The sequence below is a fragment of the Lynx canadensis genome, chromosome B3 (genome assembly GCF_007474595.2).
Source record: "Lynx canadensis isolate LIC74 chromosome B3, mLynCan4.pri.v2, whole genome shotgun sequence".
Lineage (NCBI taxonomy): Eukaryota > Metazoa > Chordata > Mammalia > Carnivora > Felidae > Lynx > Lynx canadensis.
In genome coordinates this window covers 61,338,406-61,362,444 of record NC_044308.2, presented here as the reverse complement: position 1 = coordinate 61,362,444, position 24,039 = coordinate 61,338,406, and the positions used below count along the sequence as shown (strand labels likewise).

General features: G+C 38.9%; 1 pseudogene; it reads left to right on the top strand.

Moving 5' to 3' along the window:
- Nucleotides 1-77: 77 nt before the first annotated feature.
- Nucleotides 78-1,017, top strand: LOC115516058 (annotated as a pseudogene).
- The last annotated feature ends 23,022 nt before the right edge of the window (nt 1,018-24,039 follow it).

The following is a 24,039-nucleotide window of genomic DNA, read 5'->3' as shown; positions in this document are numbered from 1 at the left end:
CTGTTTTATAGAGAATGTGAGTTAAAAAGAAAGTATATGTTAAAATGCTTTAGAAACTTAAAATGCTATACAAAACTATGGCTTATTGTTAGTAAAGTGTTTTGAGAAAGGCATTGGCTTTTTCAAAGTATAGAGTATATAAAGCTTACTAAACCAAAATGTTTGAAATAGCAAGAAGGTGCTGAGGATTCTGGTGTTGTAGGACCAAAATGTGAGCATCTTAGGCCTCTCAGTCTTTGTCTTCTATCTGGAAAGGTTTCTTTGCAAGGCAGGAACATGTTTTAATAAGAACTGCTGCTGATATTAGCACTTGAAATCATTTAAAATGTTGATGGTGGGAATAATTCGTGGAAAATGTGTGGGAAGAAATCTACCTAGAAACAACACAAAGTGAATTTTTCAATGGTTTAAGTTTGGGATGAAAAGGCAGAAATTCTGAATTTTCATGTGTGTCTTCTGCTTCTTCACTTCTGAAAATGTTTGAAAAAACTTTTGAAAAAACCAGAACTTCAAGTTTTTATGAAGTCTTAAAAGATTTGTTGCCTCAGATTTATTTGTGCTTAGCTTTTTTCCATCATTTTTCTGTGCCACCATAATGATGCACATGAATGTCCTGGCAGATGCTCTTAACAGTGTTAATTAACAATGCTGAAAAGAGAGGCCAACACCAGGTTCTTATTATGTCAGGCTCCAAAGTCATTTGGTTTCTAATGGTGATGCTGAAGCATGGTTACGTTAATGAACTTGAAATCATTGATGATCACAGAGCTGGGAAAATTGTTGTGAACCTCACAGGCAGGTTAAACAAGTGTGGAGAGATCAGCCCCAGATTTGACTTACAACTCAAGGATCTAGAAGATGGCAGAATAATCTCCCATTCTGCCAGTTTGGTTTCATTGTACTGACACCCTCAGCTGGCATCATGGACCATGAAGAAGCAAGACAAAAACACACAGGAGGGAAAATCCTGGGATTCTTTTTCTAAAGATGTAATACATACGTGCAAATAAAATGCCTCAGTGGGGAAAAAAAACTTTTGAAAAAACTTCAAGTTTTTATGAACTCTTAAGAATCTGGTGCCTTGGGGCGCCTGGGTGGCTCAGTCAGTTAAGCATCCGACTTTGGCTCAGGTTATGATCCCATGGTTGGTGAGTTCGAGCCCCGAGTAGGCCTAGAGCCTAAAACCTGCTTCAGATTCTGTGTCTCCCTCTCTCTCTGCCCCTCCCCTGCTCGCACTCTGTCTCTCTCAAAAATAAATAAACATTAAAAAATTAAAAAAAAAGAATTTGGTGCCTCAGACTGATTTATTCTTAGCTCTTTTCCAGTTTATCTGTGTTCTCATGGCATATAGGTGTGAGAAGTAGGGGAGATGATTCATTTTCAGAAATACCAAATAAAAGCTGTGCTATCTAGTTAACAGTGGGTTTACAACCTATTGGAAATATGTACAAGTCCTGCCCACAGTAGAGTCCCAAACCTTAAAACAATTTTTTTATTTTTTATTTTTTATTTTTTTCAATGTTTATTTATTTTTGGGACAGAGAGAGACAGAGCATGAACGGGGGAGGGGCAGAGTGAGAGGGAGACACAGAATCGGAAACAGGCTCCAGGCTCCGAGCCATCAGCCCCGGAGCCTGACGCGGGGCTCGAACTCACGGACTGCGAGATCGTGACCTGGCTGAAGTCGGACGCTTAACCGACTGCGCCACCCAGGCGCCCCAAAACAATTTTTTTAATGTTTATTTATTTTTGAGAGAGAGAGTGAGCACGAGTTGGGGAGGGGAGAGAGAAGGGGACAGAGGATGCGAGGTGGGCTCTGTGCTGACAGCATGATGTGAGGCTCGAACTCACAAACTGTGAGATCATGACCTGAGCTGAAGTCGGATGCTTAACCGACTGAGCCACCCAGGCGCCCCAAGTCCCAAACCTTTAGACACTTCACTTCCTGGTTCTTCTCCCCCTCTCTGTTTCTCAGGCTTATTTTAGTGGGCTTTGCTATGAGCATGCGCCAAAGAACAAATGGAAGAGGGACTGAAAGTCTCTGTGTCACCTCAGGGAATGTACATTTGTTCCAATCAGACTACGTTTTACCTTACATGGGCATAGGTGACGTTTGGGTTAGGCTGTAATCTCTGTAGTACTCAGCCAGTGAGGAACGAGGGGAGGGACTTGCATGCTAGGAAATAAATTGTTGTAACTGCCCTGAGTATGCCAGTCCATCAGACACCAGCTCTTGCAAGAATGTCGATTAAAGCCTCGCTTCACTGTGCTCTGAATCTTCATGTCCCTACTTTGATTGGGTCAGTGGGCTTATTTCTAACACAGGTACAGGTATTTTTTTTTTTTTTAATGTTTATTTTTGAGAGAGAGCAAGAGTGAGAGAGAGAGAGAGGCAGAGAGTAAGGGAGACAGAGAATCTGAAGCAGGCTCCATGCTGTCAGTGCAGAGCATGACGTGGGGCTCAAGCTCATGAACTGAATCATGAGATCATGACCTGAGCTGAAGTCAGACACTTAACCAACTAAGCTGCCCAGGTGCCCCTACAGGTATAGTTTTTATGTGTACGGAGTCTATCACAAGGTATTTAGTAAAAAAACAATAAAAAACCCAAAAACTTTGCTTTGTGCTTTTCTTAGCAGTCTAAGTTCAGTTACCATTTCCATTCCTTTGCTCTTGCTTATCATCAGTCCTGGGTTTTTGTTTATGATTTCTGAGTGCTGGGGATGACTGGAGAAAACCATATAATTGAGCTAATTGTTCCATTATTGATAGATGTTGCTTAGTCTGATTTGGCCCTTGATGTTGCAGTTAATTGCCATGAACATTTCATGGGATATTGACTCTTACTCATTCTCTTGACAGAAAAGTTCATGGTATTGTTTCATTTTGTACCCTTATTAATTTATTAAGATATATTTGAGTATCTACCATATGCCAGCCAGTATGCTTATGAGTTGAAAATTTTAAGAGGGAAACAGTAACAGTGCCAAATACAGTACATTGGTATAGAAAAATAGGGGCGCCTTGGTGGCTCAGTTGGTTAAGCATCCAACTTTGGCTCAGGTCATGATCTCTCATGCGTGTGAGTTTGAAACTCGCGTTGGGCTCTATGCTGACAGAGCCTGGAACCTTCAGATTCCGTGTTTTCATCTTTCTCTGCCCCTACCCTGCTCACGCTCGCTCTCTCTTAAAAATAAATAAACATTAAAAACAAATTTAAAAACAAGAGAAAAGTAAAGACAGTAAAAATGTTAATTTGACTTGATGATTATGAAGTTGTGGTGACCTGGGGTGCCTGGGTGGCTCAGTTGGTTAAACATCTGACTTCAGCTCAGGTCATGATCTCTCTGTCTGTGAGTTTGAGCCCCTCAGTCAATGAGGAGTTATGACTAAAGGATCAGAAGATACTAGTGATGAGGAGAGGATATATCTGGAACATGGGGTCCCATGGGGGGACCATAAAGGAGGGGAACATGGGGACCATAAAGGAGGATGATCATGATCTGGAAGCTGCAGTAGAGAGGCAAGTGAGTGCCAATCACTGCTGGCTCTGTGGGGGTATGGACTGCAGTAAAGAGAGAGCTGTGAGAAAATCTTGATGGGAGAGCCAGGTTTAAGTGAAGGTAAATAAGTAGAAGGAACATTGTTCAAAAAGGTTGAGGGAGTCTGGGATTTGGTAACAAGAGAATGATTATTTTCTTGGGCATAATGGAAAAGATTTGGGCAAGTGATATTATGGAAGGAACCAGGGCTGAGGATATTTAGACAAGAAAGGTAGATCACGGTGGGGATATTACTGCCTTTGCATGTTGGAAGTTTTTGATTGGGCTCACTTGTCTGAACTTTGACACAAATTATTTTGATACTGAAACTGGTTTAAAATATGTGACTTGATCGCATAGAGGTGATAAAGGCTTTTATAAAGTTAATGGTAAGGGAAACAAAGGCCATATTCTGGGTGAGAGATTTCATATCCTCAACAAAGTTGAAGTCCCTCGTTAGGTAAAGGCTCCCAGGAAGAATGTGGTCAAGGGCTGGTTGTGTCCAAGGATTCCCATGATGCTTGTAGAAGGGTTATAAGCCCATGCTGGGGTGGATGTCGTGACAAGGATCATTTTAGAATAGAGTGATTGTCAGTTTAAAATTGAATGGCTTGTGTATGTAAACTGGAAGCAAATGGAAATGAATAACTATGGTTTTAGGATGTTGGGATATGGGTTAATTTTTAAATTTAATTTAGTATATATATATTTTTGGTGCTGTGACTTGGATTGATTTAAAAATAATCTTTTTTTAATGTTTTTGAGAGACAGAGACAGCGTGAGCAGGGGAGGAGCAGAGAGTGAGAGGGAGACACAGAATCTGAAGCAGGCTTCAGCTGTCAGCGCAGAGCCCGACACGGGGCTTGAACTCACAAGCTGTGAGATCATGACCCGAACTGAAGTCAGATGCTTAACTGACTGAGCCACCCAGGTGCCCCTACTTTTTTATTTTAAAATGTGCTAGAATTTTTGAAAAAAATTAAAATTAAAGAGAAATGAATATGGATTTTTGGAGAGTTTTTTAATTAAAATATTTTTTTAATGTTTATTATTTTTGAGAGGAGAGCACGCGTGTGTGAGTGGGCAAGGGGCAGAGAGAGAGAGGGAGACACAGAATCTGAAGCAGGCTTCAGGTTCTGAGCTGTGAGCACACAGCCTGACGAGGGGCTTGAACCCACGAACTGTGAGATCATGACCTGAGCCTAAGTCAGATGCTCAACCGACTGAGCCACCCAGGTGCCCCAGGAGAGTTTCTTTATGAATTATGAATCTTGGTTGCAAGTGACCAAAAACCCAAACCAAATTGGCTTAAAAAGAGAATACTTTGTCTTAGGTTACTGAAAAGTCTAGGGAAAGCACTGACTTCAGGTATGGCTTTTGTAGTTTAGATGATGTTGATGTTGTTACCAGGACCTAGTCTCTTTCCTTGTCTGAATTCAGATCTGCTCTCCACTATGTGTTGATTTGATCTTTAGGTTTCATATAGCAGTAGGGTGACTAAAATAGCTCTAGTTGTTGTCTTTCCAGTTCTGGTGTAGTAGAAAGAACTTCTCTTCATCCAATAACTAAAAAGTCCCATGCTTGACTGTCATTGACAAGATGAGCCATGTGTCCATCTTTGATCTAGTTATAGCTAGGGGAATGTGATGCCCTGATTTGCCTGTATCTGGGTGACTAGTATTTGTAGGTTTGGATCAGTATCTCTCCTGCTTTGGACCCCTTTATGTACAGAGGAATAGTCTTCTATGTCTGACTTTTCCTCTAGGTCTAGATTGTTTCTGTTTTAGAATAATCTGGATATCTGAGATTTTGTTAAGTTAGTATTTCTACAACAAATGCAGTCATTACTGAGATTTGTTAAAGACACAGTTGCAGGTACTTTTGGCAGTTCCTTAGATGAATAAACCTAGTTTTTGTTTTCAAGAAAGTGACGGGTTATTGGTGTATGTTATGCTTCTTTCCATCACAGGTGACAAAGACATATTTGGATTTCTTTAAGAACTGGATGTTCATTTCACACATCCACATGGTAAAAGGGAGCCTGGAATGCCATAATTAATCCAGGATAAACAGTTTGGATCCACACCTCAGACAGACTGGAATATATGTAGTTAAGGAACTGGAGGAATCCGTTGAAGCTATGGAGAATATATTTTCTTATAGCCTTTTCAGCATGTGAATTTGTCATTTTTCCCCTGCATTAGAGTTTCCTTTCCTCTACTCTCCTCCCTTCCCCTCCCCCTCCTCCCCTCTCCCTCTCCTCTACCCCTTCCTCTCCACTCCTCTCTTCCCTGTCCCCTGTCCCCTCTCCACGCAACATGGGCTTGAACTCAGGACCCTGAGATAGGGAATTGCATGCTCTGCCATCTGAATCAGCCAGGCGCTCCTCTATTGGGTTTTCTTAATGTCTCTTTTGGTCTCTGGTTATACCATTCCTGTTTCATTCATCCCCTGACTTCATCCTTTTCTTTGTATATGCTTTTCCTTACCTTGTGTCATCTCATGTATGCTTTCTGTTAAGTACTTTTCTCTGGAAATGGCTCAGATTCTCTTCTTGATTCCTACCTATGCAAGTCCCTCCTACTGCTTCCCATTCAGTTGAGAGAGAGAGAGAGAGAGAGAGAGAGAGAGAGAGAGTGCATTTGCATCTAAGAGAATCTGTCTGTCATATCTGTTGGTTTAAGCTCTTAGCAAGCTCTTTCCTCCTAGGCTGATGGCCATTCTGCAGGATTGGTAACCTTTTGGGTCAGGTGCATGCCTGTGTGCCAGGGTTGTGTGGAATTTATATGGAGATTAGGAGATAACAGGAAATAAGAGGCCACAATACAGCTCCTTAACATGCAGGGGGCTGTTGGTGGAGCTTTTACCTTAAGGGGGAGCTGTGATTTTGTTGATCAATCTGGCAAGAACTAGATTATTTAGAAGAAGGCCATTGTTTATGTCAGCAAGGGCATCCAGATAGGCTCCATGAAAGCACTAGACTTCTAAGAATGAGAAGATTTCTGTAGGAGGAGATTAGGGAGAATGATGTTGATAGACTATGAAGACAGGGAGAAGATGTTATAGTAGTGGAAATTGTAACTGCAAAATGTTCAGGTAAAGTATAGGGCATATAAGAAAGAAAGATGAATCCAGAATATTGAGGTCTTGTTTATGTTAAAGCTAAGGAGTTTAGGTGCAATCTGGAGGTCATTGTTTAATTGTCTTGAAGTTCTCACTAACCTTAAAATCACTATGAGAATTTACAAATGAATAAAGTTCAGTCTAGAGAAGTGTTGTAATTCATTTCTTGCAGTTAAGATGGTATGACATTTGAATTTGAATTTTGTGACATTAGTATTCTGTTGTTAAATATTTATTTATAAAACTTCTGTGATTTAAAAAAGTTTTGATATAATTCACATACCAAAAAGTTAACCAATTTAAAGTACACAGCCAGTGGTTTTTAAGTGTATTCATAGTTGTGTACCCATTCTCACAGTCAATTTTAGAACATTGTCATAACCTCAAAAAGAAGCCTTATTCCCATTAGCAGTTACTTTCTATTTCCCCCAATGTTCCCAGCCCTGGACAACTACTATTCTACTTTGTATCTGTATAGGTTCATACAATGTGAGGTCCTTTATGATTGAGTTTCATGTATCATAATGTTTTCATGTATTACCAAACATATATATGTATGTGTGTGTGTGTGTATATATATTCAAAATATAACCATATGTATATGTGTATATATATATATATATACACACACACACACATACCTATATATATGTATATATATAGGTATGTGTGTGTGTGTATATACACATATACATATGGTTATATTTTGAATTTCATTAATAAAAAATTTGTGGAAATTTGTTTTTTCTCCTGTTATATAAGTACGTACATAATACCCTATTTTGCCTTTTGCTTCACAAAGCCTAAAATATTTATTTTCTGGTCCTCTACAGAAGACGTTTGGAGTCCTTGAGTTAAAGCATTATCATTAACTGATAGCTATACAATGTTGGACATCAATGAACTTTTCTAGGTCTTTGTTTCCACATTTATAAAAAAAAAGAGGGATTAAAGAAAATCCATATGGTATACCTTCCAAATCTAATATTCAAATAATAATAGTACCTTCTGTGTTCACTTCATATGATAATATTTTGAATGAGAGCTTAGGCCAGTTTATAAAGTATGAAGAAATGTTCTACTACCCAAAATATGAAGAAATACTTTATTAATACTTGATCACAGAAGATGAAGTGGTTCTGAGACACCTGGCTATACACATGCAGAGGAATGAAGTTGGACCCCTACCTCATACCATATACAAAAATTAATTTAAAACAGAACAGTGATCTAGGGGCACCTGGCTGGCTCAGTCAGTGGAGCATAAGACTCTTGATCTTGGGGTTGTGAGTTTGAGCCCCATGCTGAGTGTAGAGATTACTTAAAATCTTCAAAACATATATAATCTAAGCATAAGCATTAAAATTATAAAACTTTTAGAACAGGGAAAATCTTCATGACCTTCGCTTTTGGACCCTATTAAGATACTGAAAAGACAGTCCACAAAATGGGAGAAGATATCTGCAAATCATGTATCTCATAGTGGATTAATATCCAGAATATATAAAGAATTCTTACAGCTCAACAACAGCCAAAAAAGCCAATTCAAAAATCGGGAAAGGATTTGAATAGACATTTCACCAAAGCAGATATACCAATGGTCAATAAAAGCAAATGGAAATATGCTCAAAGTCATCAGTGATTAGGGAAGTACAAATCAAAACCCTGATAAGATACCACTTCACTCACACTAACATGGCCATAACCAAAAAGACAGCTACTAACAAGTATATATAAGTATTATCATATGGTATTTGTCTATCTGACTGATGAAAGTAATGTGCTGAAGTTTATCCATGTTATTGCAAATAGCAGGATTTCTTTCTTTTTTTTTTAATGGCTGAATAGTATTCATACACACAAGTATATAGTCTACACACACACACCCAAGTATGTATCACATTTTCTTTATCCATTCATCTGTTGATGAACACTTGGGTTGTTCCCTATCATGTATATTATAAATAATGCTGCAGTGAACATGGGGTGCAGATGCATACCTAGAAATGTATATGTATATGGAAATGGAATTACAGAATCATATGGTAGTTCTGTTTTCAGTTTAAGGAACCTCCATACTGTTATCCCTGGTAGCTGTGTCAATTTGTAGTCCCACTAGTAGTGCACAAGGGTTCCTTTTTCTCCACGTTTTTGGTGGCATTTGTTATCTCTTGTCTTTGTGATGATCATTCTAACAGATGTGTGGCATGGGAATGGACATCTTGCATATTATTTTAACTCGACAGCATGGTATATGTATATAGTTTGACATTACTGGTGATTCAAATCAAGTTAATTTTCATTGAAACGTCTTTGTTGCAGTATAAGTTTTGCAGGTAATCACTTTTGATATTAGGTTGAATTTATTGAGAAACATTATCAAGTCTATAGGAAAAGTTAATTTTTTTAAATGACTTTGAGAAGAGCTGCATTAATTTTTTGTAATGTGTATTTATTTTTGAAGGAGAGAGAGACAGCATGAGCAGGGGAGGGGTAGAGAGAGGGAGACACAGAATTCAAAACGGGCTCCAGGCTCTGAGCTGTCAGCATAGACCCTGATGCGGGGTTCAAACTCATGAATCATGAGATCATGACCTGAGCCAAAGTTCGATGCTTAACCGATTGAGCCACCCAAGTGCCCCAGGAAAAGTTAATTTTTAAAGCTGTTTTGGTGTTCAGTAATAGTAATTAAGGGTAGTTCTTCTCATTCAGAAAAATTTCAGCTAGAAAAAATTGTAGTAAAGCTTTACCATTGCTAAGCCTGCCAACTTCTTAATGGTAAGGCAATTGGGATATTCGTCTTCTACTTCTGACAAAAATTCATGGAATAAAGGGCAGTTAAGTCCATGAGAACAAAGTTAACTGTTTTCCTCACCAGCGTTAACTATTGATACTACTGGTTGAGTAACACGTGATAGGTGTTTTCTGCAGACTGTTTTCTGGTGAATATTGCAGTGAATAACTGTAGGCTTTAAACACCCTAAATTTTCATGAGCTTTGTAAATTTGTCCAGTTAAGACTTTTTTCTACCCACATGTATTTTTACCACCATCAGTTGTAATTCATCTTAGCTGATTCTACTTCAGGTTGTACTGAATTAGTGTTGTCCCAGAATCTTTGAAAATATTCTTGCCTCTTGTTGTTCCATGCAGATTTTTCATACAAGCTAATTGTAATTACTTAATTACTTCAATTAGTTACTGTATTAACATATCAAATAAATGATAGTAACTGAGAAGTATTGGTAACTTTTGTTGATTCATCAAGAACCAAGGTAACACTCAAAATCATTTGCCTTGAGATAGTGTGATTGCTTATTTATTTATAAATTACTATAAATAAATAATCAATCTCTACACCCAGTGTGGGGCTTGAACTCACAATCCTAAGATCAAGAGTTGGATGCTTTACTGACTGAGCCAGCCAGGTGCCCTGTGTCTTAATCACAAATTTTTTTTAATCTTTTTTTTTACGTTTTTATTTATTTTTGGCAGAGAGCGAGCGAGCGCGAGCTGGGGAGGGGCAGAGAGAGAAGGAGACACAGAATCCGAAGCAGGCTCCAGGCTCTGAGCTGTCAATACAGAGCCCGATGTGGGGCTCAAACCCATGAACCATGAGATCATGACCTGGGCCAAAGTTGGACGCCTCACTGACTGAGCCACCCAGGCGCCCCTAGAGTATATATATATATTTTTTTACTGACACAGCTACCACTGTCTTCAACTCTTAGAGCTATTATTCTTGCCAAAAGGCTTGTAATCTTAAATAAATTTATTTTTATAGATGCATTTCTTTGGCTGCTACAAACATGATTTAATTAACTCACTGTTGATATAAGATGCTTTCCTTGTTTGGCTAACAAATGAGCCACTCAGAAGTTTACTTTGATTGCATCTTCATTTTTATTTTTGTGAAGAAATTCAGCTGTGATGAGATCTACTATTTAAATTTTCTAATTTTTCTGACTGTGTTTTCCTGTGAGTTGGAAATATTGTGCTGAGTGCTTAGTCTGGTAATGTTGATGTAGATAGATTATATTCTCAGCACAGCTGTGGTGGCATTGCATGATAAACATAATGCTTTGCTATCTAATTTGATAATAAAATTATCTGTACTTCATTGTATTATGATATTTGAAGCTCACTTTTTATCTTGTTTTGACATGAAGGGTATGCTCTAGTAATGAAAAAATGGGGGCGCCTGGGTGGCTCAGTTGGTTGAGCGTCCTACTCATGATTTCTGCCTGGGTAATGATCTCATGGTTAATGGGTTCAAGCCCAGTGTTGAGCTCTGTGCTGACAGTGTGGAGCCTGCTTGGGATTTCTCTTTCTCCCTCTTTCTCTTTTCCTCCCCCCTGCTCATGCGCATGAGCATGTGCTCTCTCTCTTGAGCGAGCTCTGTCTGTAAATAAACATTAAAAAAAATGTATGGGGGCGCCTGGGTGCCTCAGTCGGTTGAGCGTCTGACTTCGGCTCAGGTCATGGTCTTGGGGTCTGTGAGTTTGAGCCCCGCGTTGGGCTCTCTGCTGACAGCTCAGAGCCTGGAGCCTGCTTCAGATTCTATGTCTCTGTTTCTCTCTGCCCCTCCCCTGCTCATGCTGTGTGTGTGTGTGTGTGTGTGTGTGTGTGTGTGTGTGTGTGTCTCTGTCAAAAATAAATAAACATTAAAAAAAATGTATGGCAGTGAGTATAGTGCTTGGGAAGCTTTCAAGTTATAACTTCATCACTGTTATTTCTAGTAGTGTTCTGAGCAGCAGCACAAAACCATTAGAATGCCATATATGGTTTTGTAAATACAGAAGTTTGCCCTTGTAAAAGCAGCAAAGACAATATGTAAATAAATAAGTGTGGCAATGTTTTAATAAAACTTTATTTATGGACACTTAAAATTGAATTATGGGGCGCCTAGGTGGGTCAGTTAGTTAAGTGTCTGATTTCTGCTAAGGTCATGATCTCACAGTTCGTGAGTTCAAACCCCACATTGGGCTCTGTGCTGACAGCTCAGAACCTGGAGCCTGCTTCCGATTCTGTGTCTCCCTCTCTTTGCCCCTCCCCTGCTGGACCCTATCTCTCAAAAATAAATAAACATTAAAAATTTTTTTTAAGTAAAAAAAATTGAATTATAACTCACATTATGAAACATTCTTTTGATTTCTTTACAACCATTTAAAAATGTAAAAACATTCTTAGCTCATAGACTGAACAAAAACAGGCTCTTATTGGCCTGTGGGCTGTAACAGTTTGCCAACTTCTCCCTTACCCCAAAAGAATAAGTTTAATGGGAGGAAAATCATGCTGATGGAGTTAGGTCTCTGAGAGAAATAAATCATTCTTATCTTATTGACAATCCTTAAATCATACCATTTCAACTGGTTTATGTCAGGATTGATATCTCCTTAGAAGAGAAAAAAGAAAAGACAAAGAGATTAATAAGAGTTTATGTAGTTTAGTTTTTACTTATTTAAGAAAAAACTTGTACAATTTTGTGTTCTTAAATTTTAATTTTTAATTTTATTTTATTATTTTTTTTAATGTTTAGTTTTGAGAGAGAGAGAGTGTGCAAGCTGGACAGGGGCAGAGACAGAGGGAGACACAGAATCCAAAGCAGGTTCCAGGCTCTGAGTTGTCAGCAGGGAGCCCAATGCGGGGTTCAAACCCACAAACTGGGAGATCATGACCTGAGCCAAAGTCATATACTTAACCCTGTGCCACCCAGGTGCCTCTGTGTTGTTTTTTTTTGTTTATTAATTTTTTAGAGCGGGGAAGAGAGATAGCAAGTCAGGGAGGGGCAGAGAGAGAGGGAGACAGAGGATCCAAAGCAAGCTCTGTCACTGACAGCAGCGAGCCCTATGTGGGGCTGGAACTCACAAACCATGAGATTATGACTTGAACCAAAGTTGGCTTCTTTACTGACTGAGCCACCCCGGGTGCCCCACAATTTTGTGTTTTTTGTTCTCTTCACCTCTTAGATTTCTGAGTTTCTAATCGTAGGCTTTTTTATGTGAAAATATTATACAAATAGGAATTTTCTTTCCCCATAAGAAAAATGTTTTAAGATTTTTGACTTAATAGTAAATGTAGAATAAATTTAAAAAATGGGATGTACTTATTTTAGTTTTGTTTGTAATTTTAATTTTGACTGATTTTGCACAAGATAGAAAATGAGTAAGTCTTTATCTTTGTAACTTTCAGTTTCTACAATTCTTAACAAATTATGAGGTTGTAGAAACTTCAATAGAGTGGTATGAAATTGTAAGTAGATGGAGTTTATCCCCAGGGATGATTTAGGAAAACTAGGTATACTCTTATAGGTATCGTACAAAATCCTTTATGAGGATTGGGTGAAAACCAAATAATACTTTGTTCCTTCTTATTGTGTGCAAGTGTGTGGTAGTGATTGTTCATTCTTTTCAAAAAATTTTTTGTAAATGTTTTTATTTTTGAGAGAGAGAGCGCGCACGCGCGCTTGAGCATGAGTTGGGGAGGGGCAGAGAGAGAGGGAGACACAGGATTGGAAGCAGGCTCCAGGCACCGAACTGTCAGCACAGAGCCTGATGCAGGGCTCGAACTCCCAAACCATGAGATCATGACCTGAGCTGAAGTCGGACACTCAACCCACTGAACCACCCAGGCACACTTTTAAAAAAATTCTTTTAATGTTTATTCATTTTTGAGAGACAGAGATAGAGCACGATCGGGGGAGGGGCACAGAGAGAAAGGGAGACACAGGCTCCAGACTCTGAGCTGTCAGCACAGAACGTGATGCAGGGCTCGAACTCAAGAACTGCGAGATCATGACCTGAGCCAAAGCCAGGTGCTTAACCTACTGAGCCACCCAGGTGCCCTGGTTGTTCATTCTTTATTGTTAATTTTTAAAAATGTATTTTTGATAGACTATTACTAGCTTCACTGTTAGAGGTGCATTAGATTAATCAATGCCTTGGAAAGATAAGAATCAGTACAAATGTGAGTTTATGTTTTGATGAAGTTAGCTGTATAAATGAAAGTGATTTTTGATTATGTTATTGATTTTTTTGGTAATAAACTTAGCAATTATATGGATTTCCTATTTTCTTGATTTTCTTAAAAGATATTTTATCTAAATTAAAAAACAAATTTTTAACGTTTATTTTTGAGACAGAGAGAGAGCATGAGCTGGGGAAGGGGATAGAGAGGGAGACACAGAATCTGAAGCAGGTTCCAGGCTCTGAGCTGTCAGCACAGAGCCCAATGTGAGGCTCGAACTCATCAACCGCAAAATCATTCCCTGAGCGGAATCGGACCCTCAACTGACTGAGCGACCCAGGTGCCCCTTATCTAAATTTTTAGTATTTTATGTTTTTATTTATTTAGTTCTCTTTATTCATAAAGAATATTTATTGCTGAAAGATGAGGCGCCCTGCTGGTTTGATTGGTGGAGCATATGACTTGGTCTTGGGGTTGTAAGTTCACACCCTAAATTGGGCATAGAGTTAACTTAAAAAAATAAAATCTTTTTTTTTTTAAAGAATATTTATTGCTGATAGAACTTTAAGATTATATCTAATTCATGGAAGTTTAGCAACTGAATTATTACAGGGTCCTGGTTTTTCACCAGTTGGAATTACTTTGTAAATAACTATTTCTGAAGAATTTTATATACAGGATGTTTTCTGGATAGTTTATTGTTAATGGCTTTAAACCTTTGTGAATAAAACCTTTTTCCTCCCAATTGTGCCTGTCTATTGTTAATTTTTTTTCATCATGATAAGTGTACTCTGTAATCCCATCTCCTATTTCCCCATACCCCCATCCACCTCCCCTCTGTTTAACCATCCATTTGTTCTCTATAGTTAAGAGTCTCTTTCTTAGTTTGTGTCTCTTTTTTTTTTTTCCCTTTGCTTGTTTGCTGTGTTTCTTAAATTTCACATATGAGTGTGTTCATGGGGCATTTGTCTTTCTCTGACTTCTTTTGCTCAGCATTATACTGTCTCTGTTCATGTTGTTGCCAATGCCAAAGTTTAATTCTATTTTATGGCTGAATAATATTCCATTACTATATATACCACATTTTTATCCACTCCTCCCTTGATAGATGCTTGGGCTCCTTCCATAGTTTTCCCATTGTAAATAATGCCGCAATAAACATAAGGGTGCCTGTATTCATTTAAATTAGTGTTTGTATATTCTTTGGGTAAATACACCCATTAGTGAGATTACTGGATCATAGGGTAGTTCTCTTTTTAATTTTTTGAGGAAACTCCATATTATTTTCCACAATGGCCACACCAATTTGCATTCCCACCAATAGTGCAATAGTTCCTTTTTCCCCACATTGTCTTCAACACTTGTTGTTTCTTGTGTTTTTTGATTTTAGCCATTCTGACAGGTATGAGGTGATATCTCGCTGTAATTTGAATTTGCATTTCCTTGATGATGAGTGATATTGAGCATCTTTTCATGTGTCTGTTAGCAATCTATATATTAAAAGACTTTTTTGGGGGGAGAGATCAAACCATTTTATTGAGGGGCTTTGGGAAAAGTTTGAAGGGGAGGAGGACAGTGACATTCGATGTCCTCTGCCTGGCTGGCATCTTTCCAGCTATCTATTTAGAGAGTGTGTATAAGTGGAGGAGGGGGAGACAGAGAGAGAGAGCGAGAGCGAGAGCGAGCCTGATGCTGGGCTTGATCCCATGACCCTAGGATCATGACCTGAGCCCAAATCAAGAGTCAGACCCAGGAACCCCAAGACATTTTAAGTTTAAGTGGAGAATGGAGAAAACAACTTTAATTTTCAGGATGAATTTAAAAGACTTAAATTTAGGGTTCTGTGACAATTTTTATAAATTGTTATATATAATTGTCTTGGTTATTGTAGAAAAATATTTAAATATACGTACATCATATGATGCAAGTAAAAGACACAGTTGTTGCTCTGTACATCAACTTAGAGTGGTGATTTTTTTAAAAATTTATTTTTTGATAGAATAAGCAGGGGTGGGGCAGAGAGAGGGGGAGAGAGAATCCCAAGCAGGCTGCACACTGTCAGTACAGAGCCTGATGGGGGGGCTCAAACTCAAGAACTGTGAGATCATGACCTGAGCAGAAATCAAGAGTTGGACGCTTAACCTACTGAGCCACCCAGGCTGGCCTGGAGTAGTGAGTTTTGAAGACTCTTAACTTTCTTTTCTTTTTTTTTTTTTAAATGTTTGTTTATTTTTGAGAGACTACAAGTGGGAAGGGGCAGAGAGAAGGGGACAGAGGATAGGAAGCAGGCTCTGTGCTGACAGCAGTGAGTCTGATGTGGGGCTGGAAGTCACGAACTGTGAGATCATGACCTTAGCCAAAGTCTGATGCTCAACCAACTGAGCCACCCAGGCACCCCTAGAGTGGTGATTTTTGACAAATCTTGACTTTTCAATCTGTTGTGCTAAGTTTTCTAGTGCAAAATCTTTCTTGAGACTAATCCTTTTTTTTTTTTTTTTTGTATTTATTTTTGTGAGAGTACAATGGGGAGGGGGCAGGGGAGGGGACAGAGGATCTTAAGTCTGCTCTGTGCTGACAGGCTGATATCAGCGAGACTGATGTGGGGCTTGAACTCACAAACCATGAGATCACCACCTGAGACTCACCCGACTGAGCCATCCAGGTGCCCCTTAGACTGATCTTTTTAAAAGTTTATTTTATGTAGTTGCTTTAAAAATACAGTACGTGACTTGGGGCGCCTGGGTGGCTCAGTCGGTTGAGCGTCCGACTTCGGCTCAGGTCACGATCTTGCGGTTCGTGAGTTCGAGCCCCGCGTCGGGCTCTGAGCCGATGGCTCGGAGCCTGGAGCCTGCTTCCGGTTCTGTGTCTCCCTCTCTCTCTGCCCCTCCCCCGTTCATGCTCTGTCTCTCTCTGTCCCAAAGGTAAATAAACGTTAAAAAAAAAAATTAAAAATACAGTACGTGACTAATATTTTTAAAGTTATAAGTTAATTTGTTAAGAATTAAACAAGGGCACTTGGGTGGCTCAGTCAGTTAAATGTCTGATTTCATTCAGCTCAGGTCATGATCTTGTGGTCTGTGGGTTTGAGCCCCTCATTGGGTTCTGTGCTGACAGCTCGGAACTTGGAGCCTGCTTCAGATTCTCTCTGACCCCCCCCCCCACTTGTGCTCTGTCTCTCTCAAAAATAAACATTAAAAAAATTTTTGTTTTAAAGAATTAAACAATGGATGGAGTACCTAGGTGGCACAGTTAAGTGACTGATTCTTGAATTTGGCTTAGGTCATGATCCCAGGATTGTGGGATTGAGCCCATGTGGGGTCCATGCTGAGGGTGCAGCCTGCTTAAGATTCTCTCTCTTAAAAAAAAAAAACAAAAATTAAACAATGGCTAACAGTTATTGGGGGCATCTAGCTGGCTTCGTCAGTAGAGTATGCAACTCTTGATTTTGGTTGCCTTGTGTTGGGTATAGAAATTACTAAAAAATAAATAAACTTAAAAAAAGCAACAATGGCTAAGTTATAGAATGAATGTTCTGTGTGGCACACGTACCTTGCTCTCTGCTTTAAATTGATTTACACTTTATTTAATCCTCTTAATAGGTCTTTGATGTAGGAACTGTTGTGTTATTTCCATTTTAAATATGATGAAACTGGGCACCTGGCTGGCTCAGTAAGAAGAACATGCAACTCTTGATCTCAGGGTTGTAGGTTTGAGCCCCACGTTGGGTATAGAAATTACTTAAAATCTTTAAATAGTTTTTTTTAATGTTTATTTATTTTTTGAGAGAGAGACAGAGACAGAGTGTGAGTGAGGGAGGGGCAGAAAGAGAAGGAGACAGAATCCGAAGCAGGCTCCAGGCTCTGAGCTGTCAGCACAGAGCCTGATGTGGGGCTCGAACTCAAGAACAACAAGATCATGACCTCAGCTGAAGTTTGATGCCTAACTGACTGAGCCAGCCAGGCATGCCTAAGTAGTTTTTTTTTTTAAATGTTTATTTATTTTTGAGAGGATTACTTCCAATCTTTAAAAGAAAATAAAGATGAGAGTTGCGTTGGTGGCTCAATTGGTTGAGTGTCTGATTTTGGCTCAGGTCATGATCACAAGGTTCGTGGGTTCAAACCCCACGTCGGGCTTTGCGCAGACAGCTTCTAGTCTGCTTTGGATTCTGTATCTCCCTCTCTCTGCCCCTCCCCCACTTGCACATGCTCCTGCTTTCTCTCTCTCTCTCAAAAATACACATTAAAACAAAAAGATGCAAAACTGAGGCACCAATAAATTAAGGAATTTGCTTAAGTCACACAATCAGGAGTGGTAGAATTGGGATTCACTGGGACTCCAGAATCTTTGTTCTTAACCACTTCATGGAACTGCTTTGGTGTGTCTGCTGTTATCCTTCTTTTTAAAGCTTTAATCCCTTAAAATGTGCATTTCAGAAATCCTACTCAGAGAAATACTGTTACTCTTTGGAGTCTTGGTGTTTCTTCTGTTATTATTGCTCAACCTTATCTGTCTACCCTCCCATCACTTCTCCTCTTTTTCCAGTAGTGAGAAATAAAACTTTATTTACCAGTAGTGGTAAATAAAACTAGTGAAATAGGGAAGCCAGGGGTCGTATTAGTTTTGGCTCTTGAGGAAAAAAGTATAAAAAGTTTTACATATATATAATTACTGAAAACATTAACTTAAAGATAAATGTCTAATTATCAGAGACACTTCCAAACAACTAACAAGCAGAAACAAAAGGCCAGGACCCTTAAATAACCTACCTTTATATAAACACCAATCTTTTCTCCCCTGTTGTTAGGTGGTGAACATTTTAGCAAGTTAGTGTCATATTGTGTCATTCCAGGTTACTGGAAAATTACTTCAGTAATCTGTGTGTGTACATTGGTTAGGGTTGTATTTTTCACGTTGAATCACAAAAAAGTTTGAGAAATACGTATATAGTGTATATAATACCAAATTTATTTTTTAATTTTCTGAGTTCCTTGCAGATTCTCTTCCTGTACACTTTAGTTCTTTAGGTTTGTTAATCTCATTTGATGAGCTTCAGGTAAAAATATGTTGATGTTCTCCAGATTTACTTTTTTGCTAGCCCCTCTTCTCTTTCAGCTCTGGTGGTTCTTAACCGTTTTTGGGGGGAGGTCATACACTCCTTTGAAAATCTTAAAATCTTAATGGACTCGCTCTAGAAAATTGTTACCATACATACATTACACAAAATTCTCACAATTTTGGGAGTTTTGTAAGACATCCTCCCCTAAGATCATTTATGGATTGATTAGAGTGCCACCTCCAGATGAGCTCTCTGAACAATTTAATATAATTCTTCCAAATACATCAATGATTTCCTAGTCTATATCTTCATATGTGTCTCTCCAGAGCACTAGACTCTGATATCCATTTACTTACTGGTAATCTGGATGTCCTCTTGCATACTCTAATTTGTTCATGGGCTATTTTTATTTACTTATTTTTTACTGAAGTTTAGTTGATACACAATGTTACATTAGTTTCAGGTGTACAACTTAGTGATTGGACAAGTTTATACATTATGTTCTGCTCACCACAAGTGAGCACCAACTGTAATGATAGAATTCTATTATAATACCATTGAGCATGTACTGTATGCCATACCTTTTATTCTGGTGACTGATTCCATAACAGTAAGGAACAGTTATTCCATATCTGCAAACCTGTCTTTCTCACTCTGCACTATTCTAGTTTTATTTATTTTTATTTGAGAGAGAACATGAGCAGGAGAGAGAAAGAGAAAAATCGTAAGCAGTCTCCAATGGAGGGTTCATTGCCATGAACCTGGGATCATGACTTGAGCCCAAATGAAGAGTCAGACACTCAACTGATTGAGCGACCCAGGCCCCCACTACTTTTTATTTTAATCCATGAAACTATGTGTAGTTCCCTTGAACACATTCTTATTCTTTGAGACATTCTTTCCTCCTTAACTTCTGTGAGGCTACTCTCACCTATTTTTTTCTTATTTCTGTAACATCTTCTCTTCCTCCTCCCTTGATTCTACTTAAAAAAAATTTTTTTTTGTTGTTAATGTTGGGAGCGCCTGGGTGGCTCAGTTGGTTAAGTGTTGGACTTCAGCTCAGGTCGTGATCTCACGGTTTGTGAGTTTGAGCCCCGTGTCGGGCTCTTTGCTGACAGTTCAGAGCCTAGAGCCTGCTTCGGATTCTGTGTCTCCCTGTCTCTGCCCCTGCCCTTGCCCCGCTTGCTTGCTCTCTCTCTCTCTCTCTCTCTCAAAAATAAATATTAAACATGAACATTAAAAGAAAATGTTTATTTTTGAGAGAGAGAGTGAGCGAGCAGGGGAGGGATAGAGAGAGAGAGAGTCCAAAGCAGGCTCCATGTCTTGAGCTGTCAGCACAGAGCGGATGCGGGGCTCGAACTCACAAACCTTGAGATCATGACCTGAGCCAAAGTCAGATGGGTAACCGATTAAGCCACCCAGGTGCCCCCTCTTTGATTCTGCTTATACTGCTTATCCTCTAAATGTTTATTTTCCCAGGAATCTGACCTTAACCCTTTGAGCTTTTTTCACTATATACATTTTGGACGAACTTTTCCAAATCCCTGGCTTCACTTACTCCCTAAAACTTTGTATATAACTAAAGTTCACACCTTTACTATCAAATACCTATTAGACATTTCCACTCAGATCAGTGGTTCCTAAATACTTGGGGGATTACATATCTCTTTAAGAATTGGATTAAAGAGGGGCTTCTGGGTGGCTCATTCAGTTAAGCATCCAACTTCGGCTCAGGTCTTGATCTCTCTGTTCCCCAGTCAAGCCCCACGTCAGGCTCTGTGCTGACAGCTCAGAGTTTGGAGCCTGTTTCAGATTCTGTGTCTCCCTCTCTCTCTGCCCCTCCTGACTTATACTCGGTCTCTCTCTCTCTCTCTAAAATAAATAAACATTAAAAAAAATTAAAAAGAATTAAAGATAGATCTTTCTCCCCAGAGAAGTACACACGTACCCCAAATTTTGCATACCAGTTTGGGATGTTCATATCCCTCGCCAGAGCTCCTCCTTGGACTCTGTAGATATCTGTGGTCTCCTAATTAATTTTTAGAAATGTTTGTTTATTTTTGAGAGAAAGATGAAGTGCGAGCAGGGGAGGAGCAGAGAGAGGGAGATACAGAATTCAAAACAGGCTTCAAGCTCTGAGCTGTCAGTACAGAGTCGGATGTGGGGCTGGAAATCATGAGCCAGGAGATCATGACCTGAGCTGAAGTTGGGCGCATAACAGACTGAGCCACTCAGGTGCTCCTGTGGTCTCCTAATTAAGTTGTGACCTAAGATGGTCCTAAACTGCCTTAAATTCAGCATGTCCAACATTGACACAATCATCATTGCCTCTAACTCATTTTATTCTTATCCCTCTCACATATGCCTCTAAATATAATCATTTGGGTTTTAATTATGTACTGATTTATTCATTCTGCAAATCTGTGAATGCTTTATATCTAACACAGGGTCTAAGTATATAGTGTTTTTTATTTTTTAATTTTATTTTTTATTTTTAAAAATTTACATCCAAATTAGCATATAGTGCAACAATGATTTCAGGAGTATATTCCTTAATGCCCTTTACCCATTTAGCCCATTACCCCTCCACAACCCCTCCAGTAACCCTCAGTTTGTTCTCCATATTTATGAGTGTCTTCTGTTTTGTCCCCCTCCCTGTTTTTATATTATTTTTGTTTCCCTTCTCTTATGTTCATCTGTTTTGTCTCTTAAAGTCCTCATATGAGTGAAGTCATATGATATTTGTCCTTCTCTGACTGACTCATTTTGCTTAGCATAATACCCTCCAGTTCCATCCACGTAGTTGCAAATGGCAAGATTACATTCTTTTTGATTGCCGAGTAATACTCCATTGTATATATATACCACATCTTCTTATCCATTCATCCATCGATGGACATTTGGGCTCTTTCCATACTTTGGCTATTGTTGATAGTGCTGCTATCAACATGGGGGTGCATGTGTCCCTTCGAAACAGCACACCTGTATCCCCTGGATAAATGCCTAGTAGTACAATTGCTGGATCATAGGGTAGTTATATTTTTAGTTTTTTTGAGGAACCTCCATACTGTTTTCCAGAGTGGCTGCACCAGCTTATGTTCCCCTGAGTATATAGTGTTGAACAAAACAGACATAATCTGTTTTCTCAAAGCTTACTCTATAGCCTAGTGATTAAAAGCATGAACTTTTGGGGATGCCTGGATGGCTCAGTCGGTTGGGCATACGACTCTTGATTTTGGCTTGGGTTATGATCCCAGGGTCGTGGGATCAAGCCCTGAGTTTGGCTCTGTGCTGAGCATGGAGCCTGCTTGAGATTCTTTCTCTCTTTCCCTCTGTCCCTCTCCCTTGCCCATATGTTCTTTCTAAATTAAAAAAAATAAAAGCGTGAACTTTGGGTTCAAACTATGACTCCTTAGTGCTTTATGACTAACAGTAAATTATTTAATCTGTCTATACCTCAGTTTTATCTCTGAAATTAGGATAATAGTAGTGCCTGCTTCATTGGTTGTTAGTATTAAATGATTTAATATGTGTAAAATGCACAGTAAATGTTAGCTTTTATTATTTGTGGAGGAGATAGACATTAAATGATCCTACATATATATATTGATGAAGGTCCTGAAGTAACAGAACAGGGTACTGTGAGAGAGAATTTAGATTTGGGGGTAGGGATACCATTGCTACAAAAGTTGGATTTAGACAGACCTGAAAGATGAATCGATGTTAACTAGGTAAAGATTTGTGGAGATTAGAAGCATTTCAGGTAAAAGAAAAGGTGGTGCGAAGGCCCGAGGTAGTAAAGTGTTTGGAGTATTTGATAAATAGAAGGTTATTGCATGTGAAGTAAGGTAAATTAGGGGGAGAAAGATGTGAATACAGAGATCTGTAGTCCATATTATAGAGTTTGGATTTTACTCTGAATGAAATGAGAAGCTAGTGGAAGCTTATGAATGGCAGAGACAGCACGAACTGATTTATCTTCAGAAAAGGTCACTTGATGCTCTGTGGAGAATGGATTAGAGAAGAGCTAGAATGAATGCCTAGAGATCAAGTTAAGAGTCCATTGGGTGGGGGAAAGAGTCTGTTGCAGTAGTCCAGGTAAAAGCTGTTGACATTTAGGACTAGGGTGGCAGCAATGGAGGTGGAGTGAAACATTTGGATTAGAAAAAATTTTTAAAAAATTTTTCTGTTAAGTTTGTTTATTTATTTAGACATGAGCAGGGGAGGGGCAGAGAGAGGGAGAGAGAGAAAATCCCAAGCAGGCTCTGCACCATCAGCACGGAGCCCAGTGTGGGGTTCAAACCCTGAAACCATGAGAACATTACCTGAGCTGAAATCAAGAGTTGATTGCTTAACTGACTGAGCCACTCAGGTGCCTTGGTCTACATCATCTTAAGCAGTGGCCACAGGTAATTTTCTTAAAACATATGAGTTTAAGTATGTCCTATATCTTCTTATAATCCTTTGGATGACTCTTTTTTTTTTTTCCTATAAAATGAAGTTCCCAACTCTTGATTGCTAGGTGTACTGTATAAATAGGCTTCCCTTTGCCTTTTCTAGTCCTTATAGCTTTGCTTCTCTACAGATCATGGGCATTTTTAATTGTAGCCATATTACAGTAATTGTGCTTCCTGAATGTGTTTCCTCTCTAGTTCCTCTGTCTTCACCTAGGCTGCTTTCTGTCTCAAATGCTTTTCTTCTGTACCTACCTTGCATGTCCTCTTTCATGCCTTACTAATTTCTACTCATTTTTACTTTCTTAGAATTCTTCTCTAACTTCCTCAGTCTAATTTAGCTGCCCTCTTTTTGTGTTTTCATTGTATCCTGGGCAGAGAGCCATATTTACTAATAGGATTCTTTGTTTTGCTTTAGTTTTTGTTTATTGATGATTGGTTATAGGAGTATTGGGTTTCTGATAATTAATTGCAAGCTCTTGAGAGTAGGAAAGTCTGTCTTTGTGTTCTAAGATCTATACATGATGAATGCTCAATAAATGTTTGACTTGAGGAATTAGTGAATATTCTGGTCTTTTATATAGCGTGCCTTTGTACAAATTGTTCTCTGTTTAGAATGCCTTTTCCTTTGCTTTGTCACCTTCTGCACATCCTTTAACACTAAGCCTTACTTGATATCTCGGTGACAGTTCCTCCTTCCACCATGCTTCTATTCTATAGTTTTTCTTTTCAGTACCCTGATAAATATTTGACAGTACAGAGTAAAGATCAAATGTCCATTGATAGATGAATGAATAAAGAAGATGTGGTGTATATATGTGTACACACACACACAAACATACACATGGAATATTACTCAGCTATAAAAAGAATCAAATCTTGTCATTTACAACAACATG